At 45.8% G+C, this 7,731-nt stretch overlaps 1 long non-coding RNA gene across 2 annotated transcripts; it reads left to right on the forward strand.

The window, feature by feature from the left end:
* Positions 1-783: 783 nt before the first annotated feature.
* On the forward strand, positions 784-4,654 carry LOC107181633. 2 transcript variants are annotated; one of them, XR_001512302.1, is made up of 2 exons: positions 784-2,058; positions 4,330-4,654. It is a non-coding gene; the product is annotated as an uncharacterized LOC107181633 (long non-coding RNA). The 2 variants fall into 2 exon arrangements; XR_001512303.1 differs by having other exon boundaries at positions 4,398-4,654.
* Positions 4,655-7,731: the final 3,077 nt, after the last annotated feature.

Below are 7,731 nucleotides of genomic sequence, written 5' to 3' on the forward strand. Positions count from 1 at the left end.
GTATGCACTTTAAAAAAACTATATTTTTATTGATTTCAGCGATGAGAGAGAATCATTGATTGGGGATCAAGCCCAAAATCCGGACATGTGCCCTGATGGGGAATCTAACCATGACCTCCTGGTTCACAGGTGTGATGCTCAACCACTGAGCCACAGTGGCCAGGCTGATGTATATACACTTTTAAAAGAACTATGATAAAACAATTAATAAAAGATTTGCATCATAAATTATATTATTTTAAGATAAAGAAATAGAGGAGGAAAAATGAAAATTCAAAGAGAAAAAGGAATAATGTGATATTTCCAGTTGTTAAAGAACAGCACATTCATGGTATTTTTAAAAGGATGATGGAGGATATCAATTGCTGTAACACTTAAATTCTATGTTTAAACTGTTAAAATATTTTAAAGTTACAATGATATTTAGTCTCTAACAGCTGTTTAGACTTAAGATGAAAAATATAAACTTAAGATGAAAATTTTTAAATATCAATACAAAAATGTTTGAGTGGAGTGCATAATATTTCAAACGTTTTTTGAGGGTAATGCAAGCAAAATGCTTGAAAACCCCTGAATTTTATGGCATCCACTGTTCCTTTCAACTGTTTAGATTTTGTGGATATGAGGCCACTCTAGTGAGTGGACACTAAATGTCATGGGGGAGCACCCTCAAATGTAAAGGCTTACTTACGAAATTTTAACAAAAACAAAATCCAAACAAACTCCACTCCACTCCACTCGGTCTCTCTCTCTCTCTCTCTCTCTCTCTCTCACACACACACACACACACACACACACACACACACACAACTCTCCAACAGACCCTCTGTCCCATTCTACACTGGTGATTCTAGTAAAGGTGGTTCATAAACCACGTTTTTGAGAAACATGAGCTTCGTTAGTAATGTCCGGTGGTCTGGCCAGTGAGAAATCTCTGGACATCAGGGTAGCCTCAAAGAAGATCGTTAAAGATAAAAAAAAATTCCATATGAAGTTGTTCGCATTGCCACAGTACAAATCCCCTTGGCCTGAGCAGCCTGGGCAGCCTGCGGCACACACGAAGGTCTTACATGGGAGTTTGGTTTTGATGGAATTCAAGACGAGGCCCTGAGTTCCGCATCTGAGTGCAGACCCAGGACAGCACACACAGATGGCAAAGTGACACAAACTGAAAGAATCCAATGGAAGCGGAAACCAGGAGCCAGGGGTGATCCCAAGAACATGAGTCCACTCTCACCTGCCCCCTCTCACCTGCCCGGCCAGGAATATGCAGACACCTGGGCACATTAGCCCTTCCATGGAAGTGGACTTGTGTTTGGCAAGGCAGGGCGATCTCAGCTTGGGTATAGCCATTCTAGCATAGCTTCCCTGTGGTGTTGCCCAACTTGTGTGTTAGGAATAGCTCTGCCCATTCCCAGTGGCAGCAAGAGGGCAGGAGAGACAGAGGAAACTGAGCAGGCAGGTCTCTAAATGACCTCAAAGCACAACAACCACCAACCCACTCAGGTGCTGAAGGGAATGGGAAAATACTCCTATGACCCAGTGAGCGCTTCCAATAAAGGTGAGCACTGACAGCCAGGCAGGAGGTGGGTCATCCTGACAGCAAGTGGCTAGGAGAGCATTGAGATGTTGTGGGAACTGGGATTTCAGATTGGCAGCTCTGAGTTAGCCTCTGATTGGCAAGGGACAGGTCCCCCTTCCCTAAGGTTTTCCACTCCCCACTGGGCCCTGCTCAGGTCAGGCGGGCTGGAGGGGTGAGAGCTCAGCACTGGCCCTAGGGTCTTGGCACTGTTTCAAAGGCTGGCTTCAGATGCTTATCAGCTGGCTCTTGCACAGGGCCTGGACGGAGATGCATCAGAGGTGTGAAAAATGCCAGGGAAGCCAAAACAACTTTCTTTAAATAGGGCTCAGGCAGTAGCCCGGGTGCTTACACTCCACCTTGACCTTGTGAAGGAAAATGCAAACATTCGCCCAGAGTTGGAGAAGCAAACAGGCACCTTAGAGGAAGACCAAGAACTGACTCCAAGAGAAGCCAAGACACAGGGAATGCAAAGAAAGGTTGTGATCTGCACGTTTTCTTTTCTTTGAATGTTGTGCTGTTATCTCTGAATGCCCCAGGGCCTGGTGTGTCACATCACACAGTGAATGCCCAGGGCAAGCTAAGGGAGGTCAGAGCCAACAGCAGTGTGATGACCACTGCCGGAGAATCCTGGAGATTTTCAGCTACAATGAGGAAGAGAGAGGCAATCATGCATTTAATAAACATTGACATTGAATCCAGGGGTAGAGTAGGGGTGGGAATCTGTAAAGACAATCATTCTCAATCTTTACTGCAATGTAACTCACATTACCATGAATGACTCACTCCTATGGGCCTTCCCACATTTTGACACAATTGTCGAATTTGTGTGCAGTTCCTGGCTCCCTAGGCCTAACTCGATTGCTTCCTCTCCAGCTTAGGAGCACAGAAGGCATGCACATAAGAGTATTGTCATTATAAAGTAACCCGGAATGCCCTAATTCAGCAGTCGCCAACCTTTTGGACCTCATGGACAACTAGTGGTTCACAGACCACCGGTTGGTGACCGCTGCTCTAATTCATTAAAACAATAAATTCTCTGCAAAATTAAGAATGAGATGAGATTGCACCTCTTTTATCAGTTCCATTAGTTTGGCTCCAGCTTCAGTCCCTCTATTGCAAGGACAAGGAAGGCCTTCTCTCTTTCCCAAGGCCACTGTCCTGTGGTGAGCCAAAGAGGTCCAGAGGTGTTCTTATCTGGATGCTTATCTGATACCTGGAGCCACCTCAGAGGCATGCCTTGAGGTTAGGGAGCTCCTCAGTCACTGCCAAATCCGGGGGTCTTGGGTTGCTGCTAAAGTCAGAGGGGCTAGAGTCTGAACAACCAGCTCCCACAATTGTAGTTGCTGCCAGTTTGTAATTCCATGACTCCATTTGAGCCCCAGAGCCTGTCCTGGTTGCTCCCACCTCCTGAGGCTGGAACTCCTCTTGTTGCGAATCCTGGGGTTAGTGGCAGAGCCATCAGCCCTGGTGCAGGTCCCACTGACAATTGTCTCTTGAGCACAAGACGGGACAATCCCTGCCCCCTTCAATGCTATGCTCAGCTAAGGCTGCTGCCCAACTGGGGCCACAGGGAGTCGCTTCCCCTGGGCCCAAGGGTGCTGAGAAGAGCGTGTGGGGACAGGTTCCCATGTCTGCCCTTGGGTGACTGAGGGCCACAGTTCCCTTCTCTCTCTGCATTTCTACACCCAGTTCTCATCACTCAGTGGGTGATGTATCTTCAAGGAGATAAACTCCTTTGGGTTTCCTCAGTAACAGAGTCCTTGGAAGCCATCTCACAGCCAAGGATTCTAACTCAGTCTTTGAGAACTGCTGAACTGGAAGGTGGGCCCTTAGCGCCAACATCTCCTCAGCCCCAAACCAAGCCAAGCTCTGGAACTGTCCCTCATGCCATTCTCAGGGGACCACATTGCAGTGTTAACATCCTGTGACATCAACCATCAGCATTGGCTGCAGGTTGTGTTAGAGTTCCAGTCACTGCTGTAACAAATTAAACCCCGATTTAAATGGTTTCACACATTAGAAGTCTACTTATCACTCACAGAAGAGCCCAGCGCCAGATTCCTAGTCAGCAAGTGGCTTTTTGTCATGTGGCTACTTCCACTTGTGGCTGTTCCAGTCTCTGGACCTGGAAATTCTCTGTATCTAACTGGCAGATATAGAGAAGTCCCTCCTCCTCCTCCTCCTCCTCCTCCTCCTCTAGTCTCCATTCATATGAAGTGGAGATAGGGTGTGGACAATTCCTCCTCCTCCTCCTCCTCCTCCTCCTTCTCTTCTTCCTCCTCCTACTCCTCCTCTTCCTCCTTTACCTTCTTCTTTGTTGTGGTAAAATATACATACAATTGACCATTTTAATAGCTTTTAAGTGTACAATTCAGTGATACCAAGCACATTTACATTGTGCAACCCTCACCACCCATCCATCTCCAGAACTTTCATTTTCCCAAACGGAAACTCTCTACCCATTAAACACTAACTCCCCACCCTCTACCCAGCCCCTGGCAACCACCATTCTGCTTTCTGTCTCTTATGAATTTGGCTGCTCCACCTACCTCATATAGGTGGAATATTTGTTTTTTGCAATTGACTCATTTCACTTAGCATACTGTCTTCAAGGTTCATCCATGTTGTAGTTTGTGTGAGAATTTCATTTATTTTTAAGGCTGAATAATATTCCATTGTATATGTAGACAATATTTTGTTTAGTCATTTATCTGTCAGTAAATGCTTGGGTTGTTTCTACCTTTTAGCTACCCACACCCTTCTCCTAATCATCTTGACCTGCAAATGACACGTCATTTCTGATCACACTCTGTAGGAGAAGCTACTGCATGACCCCACCTACATGCAAGAGGAGCCAGGAGATGGAATCCTGTCTGGGCAGCCACTTCAGCCCATGGAAAGTGAAGCACAGTTTGTTGGTGGACAACTAGTTCTCCACCCACCTTTGAATTTCCTGTAACAGTTATTTACTGTCCATGGCCCAGGAAAAATGTCTTTGACCCCCAGTTTCAGTTCCTAACAGGACAAAGGTTTTCAGATCTAAATGAACTATCAGTAAATGGCTATACCTAACATGTGTGTGCTCTTTGGCTGTTTCCATGTCCTTTTCACACGGAGTAGTGGTTCAAGTTCTGATTCTGTCCCTGTGGCTTTCTCACTGGGTGGTGTTTGTAGAGCCCTTGAGCTCTAATAAATTCAGTAAACAGTAATTATTAATCTTCACAGCAACACAAGGCCTGCATATTTTCTCATTTGTATAGATGAGGATATTGAACCTCAGAAAGATGAATTAACTTGTTCAAAGTTACCCTGATCATAAATGGTGACTCCATCTCTGTGTCTACTCCCCTCTCCTACGGAGCTATCATCATGGTTTTGAAAAGGAACTTTGATGTCCTTCAAAAGACACTTTGAGCCCCTAGCCAAACTCTGCCCCTTGAATGTCCTCCTTGTACGAGAACTGGGGGGCTGTCCTCCCCAGGGACTGAGCTGAGTCCCACTGGAGAATGTGGTAAGGGAGGGAGAAGAGGTCCTGTCATTCAGGAGCTTGTCCTGTGCTCCTGGCCACAAGGAACTTCCCAGGACCCTTGGCAAAACAAAGCAAAGCAAAGCAAAACAAAAAAACCTTTGCTGTTGCTGCCACTGTCCAACAACGTTCACAGAGCCCTCCTTTGTTCCAGGCCCTGGGGATGTAAGTAAGAATAAGAAATGGCCCCTACCCTCCATAGAGTGCATCATCCAACTAGTGAGACATGTGAACAAATGCTCTCATACCATGTGACAGGCAATATAGAGTGATGTTCAAAGTGCTTTGGGAATCCAAATGGAGTAATTAATTTTGCCTGACATGTTTTGGCAAGCTACGACAAGAAGGTGACATCTGAGCTGGGTGTAGACAGCTAAGAGAGGACTGGGGGAGAGCTATTTTAGATAGAAGAAACAACAACGTCTCAAAGGTATCAAAGAGTATGGTTGTCTGAGGATAAAGAGTAGGTACAGTGAGGGCAATGTGTGGGTGGATACAGGGTGGGGAAGAGATGAGGTGGGGCCAGAGGTAAAGGGCCATGATTCTGCAGATGAGATAGGAAATCCCCCCACCCCCTTTTAAAAATTTTTTTTTAAAATTATGACAGACAGACAATATTATATTATTTTCTGGTATACAGCATAGTGATCAGACATTAATATATGTTAGAAGGTGTATTTAACATTATATATGTAATTAATGATATATAACAGTGATTAGACATTTACATCTTATATAATAAAAGGCTAATATGCAAATCGACCAAATGGCAGAATGACCACTCGCTATGATGCACACTGACCACCAGGGTACAGATGCTCAACACAGGAGCTGCCCCCTGGTGGTCAGTGCGCTCCTATAGGGGAGCACCACTCAGCTGGAAGTAGAGCTGGACTCACAGCTTGGCAGATCCTGAACTCAGGGCTCATGAGTTTCTAGCCTCTCCCACTTCCGCGGCAGCACTAAGGATGTCCAACTGTGTGGAGTGGGCCTAAGCCACCAGTTGGACATCCCCCGAGGGCTCCTGGAATGCAAGAGGGCACAGGCCGGGCTAACAGACCCCCCTGAGTGCATGAATTTCATGCACGGGGCCTCTAGTATCTTTTAAAGAGACAAGGAGATTATTCATTGGGGGCTAATACAACCAGAACCATCTAACACAAAGCTTCCTCTGGCTGGGGTAGACAAAGGGAAACTAAACTGATAAGCCCACTTTATTTTAACCCCACTCATTCCTACAGGGCAGAACCATCCCCGCCATCTGGGGGTCATCACTGATGCCACATAACTCTAGGCAAAGAGACCACCTGAGGACATCCGTATTCCTGCAACAACACTTTCCTCTTTGTAGGTGTTGAGGGACTTGTGATAGACTTTCCTCTTTTTAGCGTATAGGGTCAGACTACGCTGAACCCCAAGTTGGTTATCTGGAAGCCAGTGTCTCTGTCTGACACCTTCAAAGACAGAATTGAAGCGCGCGCGCGCGTGTGTGTGTGTGTGTGTGTGTGTGTGTGTGTGGCAGGACCACACCCCTCTTCCCTGGAAACTTGGGTCCACCCCACAAGGACACAGGCAGGCCTGGATTTGAAGCTAACCCCTCACCTCTGTGTGACTTCAGGAGACATTAATCTCTCTATCAGCTTTATTATCTGAAAAACACCTCACAGGGTGGCTGTTCTGATTAAGTAACAGCATTTAAATGTAGATCTCCTTCCCTTGACTCTAGAGACCACTGACGTTACAATATTGTGGTTGATATATTCTCAGGGTCAAGTACTCTGGGCCTTCATGTGCTACACTCTTCAGGCTTTGCCTGCCTGGAGCTCAGGAATATGCAAAGGAGCTTACCTCAAGCTGCTGAAAGTTCTTCTTTGGTACTTTTCTTCCAGGCCCCTTGATTTAATGGCACTTCAGCGAGCAGAAGTGTGGCAAAGGTCAAAATTGTATCATAGTTGATCCTGCTACATGGGATATTACTTGTAGTACATGCTCCCAAGAATTGCTGATGACAGTTTTATAAGTTGTATCATTTTAAATGTGGGGGAGTTTTTTGTTTAGAAGGGCTATGTGGCCAATCCTTTTATATATATATTTCAGAGAGGAAGGGAGAGAGATAGAAATGTTAATAATGAGAATCATCTATTGGATGGCTGTCTCCTGCATGCCCCCTACTGGGGGTTATCAAGCCCACAACCTGGGCATGTGCTCTTGGCCGGAATCCAACCTGGGACCCTTTAGTCTGCAGGCCAAAGCTCTATCCACTGAGCCAAACCGGCTAGGGCCCAATCCTTTTTAGAAGTAATTCTCTTGTATTGTAAATTTTTTCCTGATCTAGACGTTGAGATTTTCAGCAGAGGATGTGTTCACTTATGAATGAATACAGGTGTGCTGAGATGCAGTTTGTGATTAAAGTCGGAATACATCCATGATTAATTCCTCTAAACTAATAAAATATCAGAAAGTGAAAACCTTTTGTGAAACAATTTATCTAACAAGCATTTGCTGAGAAGCCACCTGTGCCAACCCTGAAGGCACAGTGAAGAAGGACCTCACAGTCTAGGGCAGCGGTTCTCAACTGTGGGTCGCGACCCCTTTGGCGGTCGAACGACCCTTTCACAGGGGT

The sequence above is a fragment of the Myotis davidii genome, unplaced genomic scaffold (genome assembly GCF_000327345.1).
Source record: "Myotis davidii unplaced genomic scaffold, ASM32734v1 scaffold6, whole genome shotgun sequence".
Taxonomy (NCBI): Eukaryota; Metazoa; Chordata; class Mammalia; order Chiroptera; family Vespertilionidae; genus Myotis; species Myotis davidii.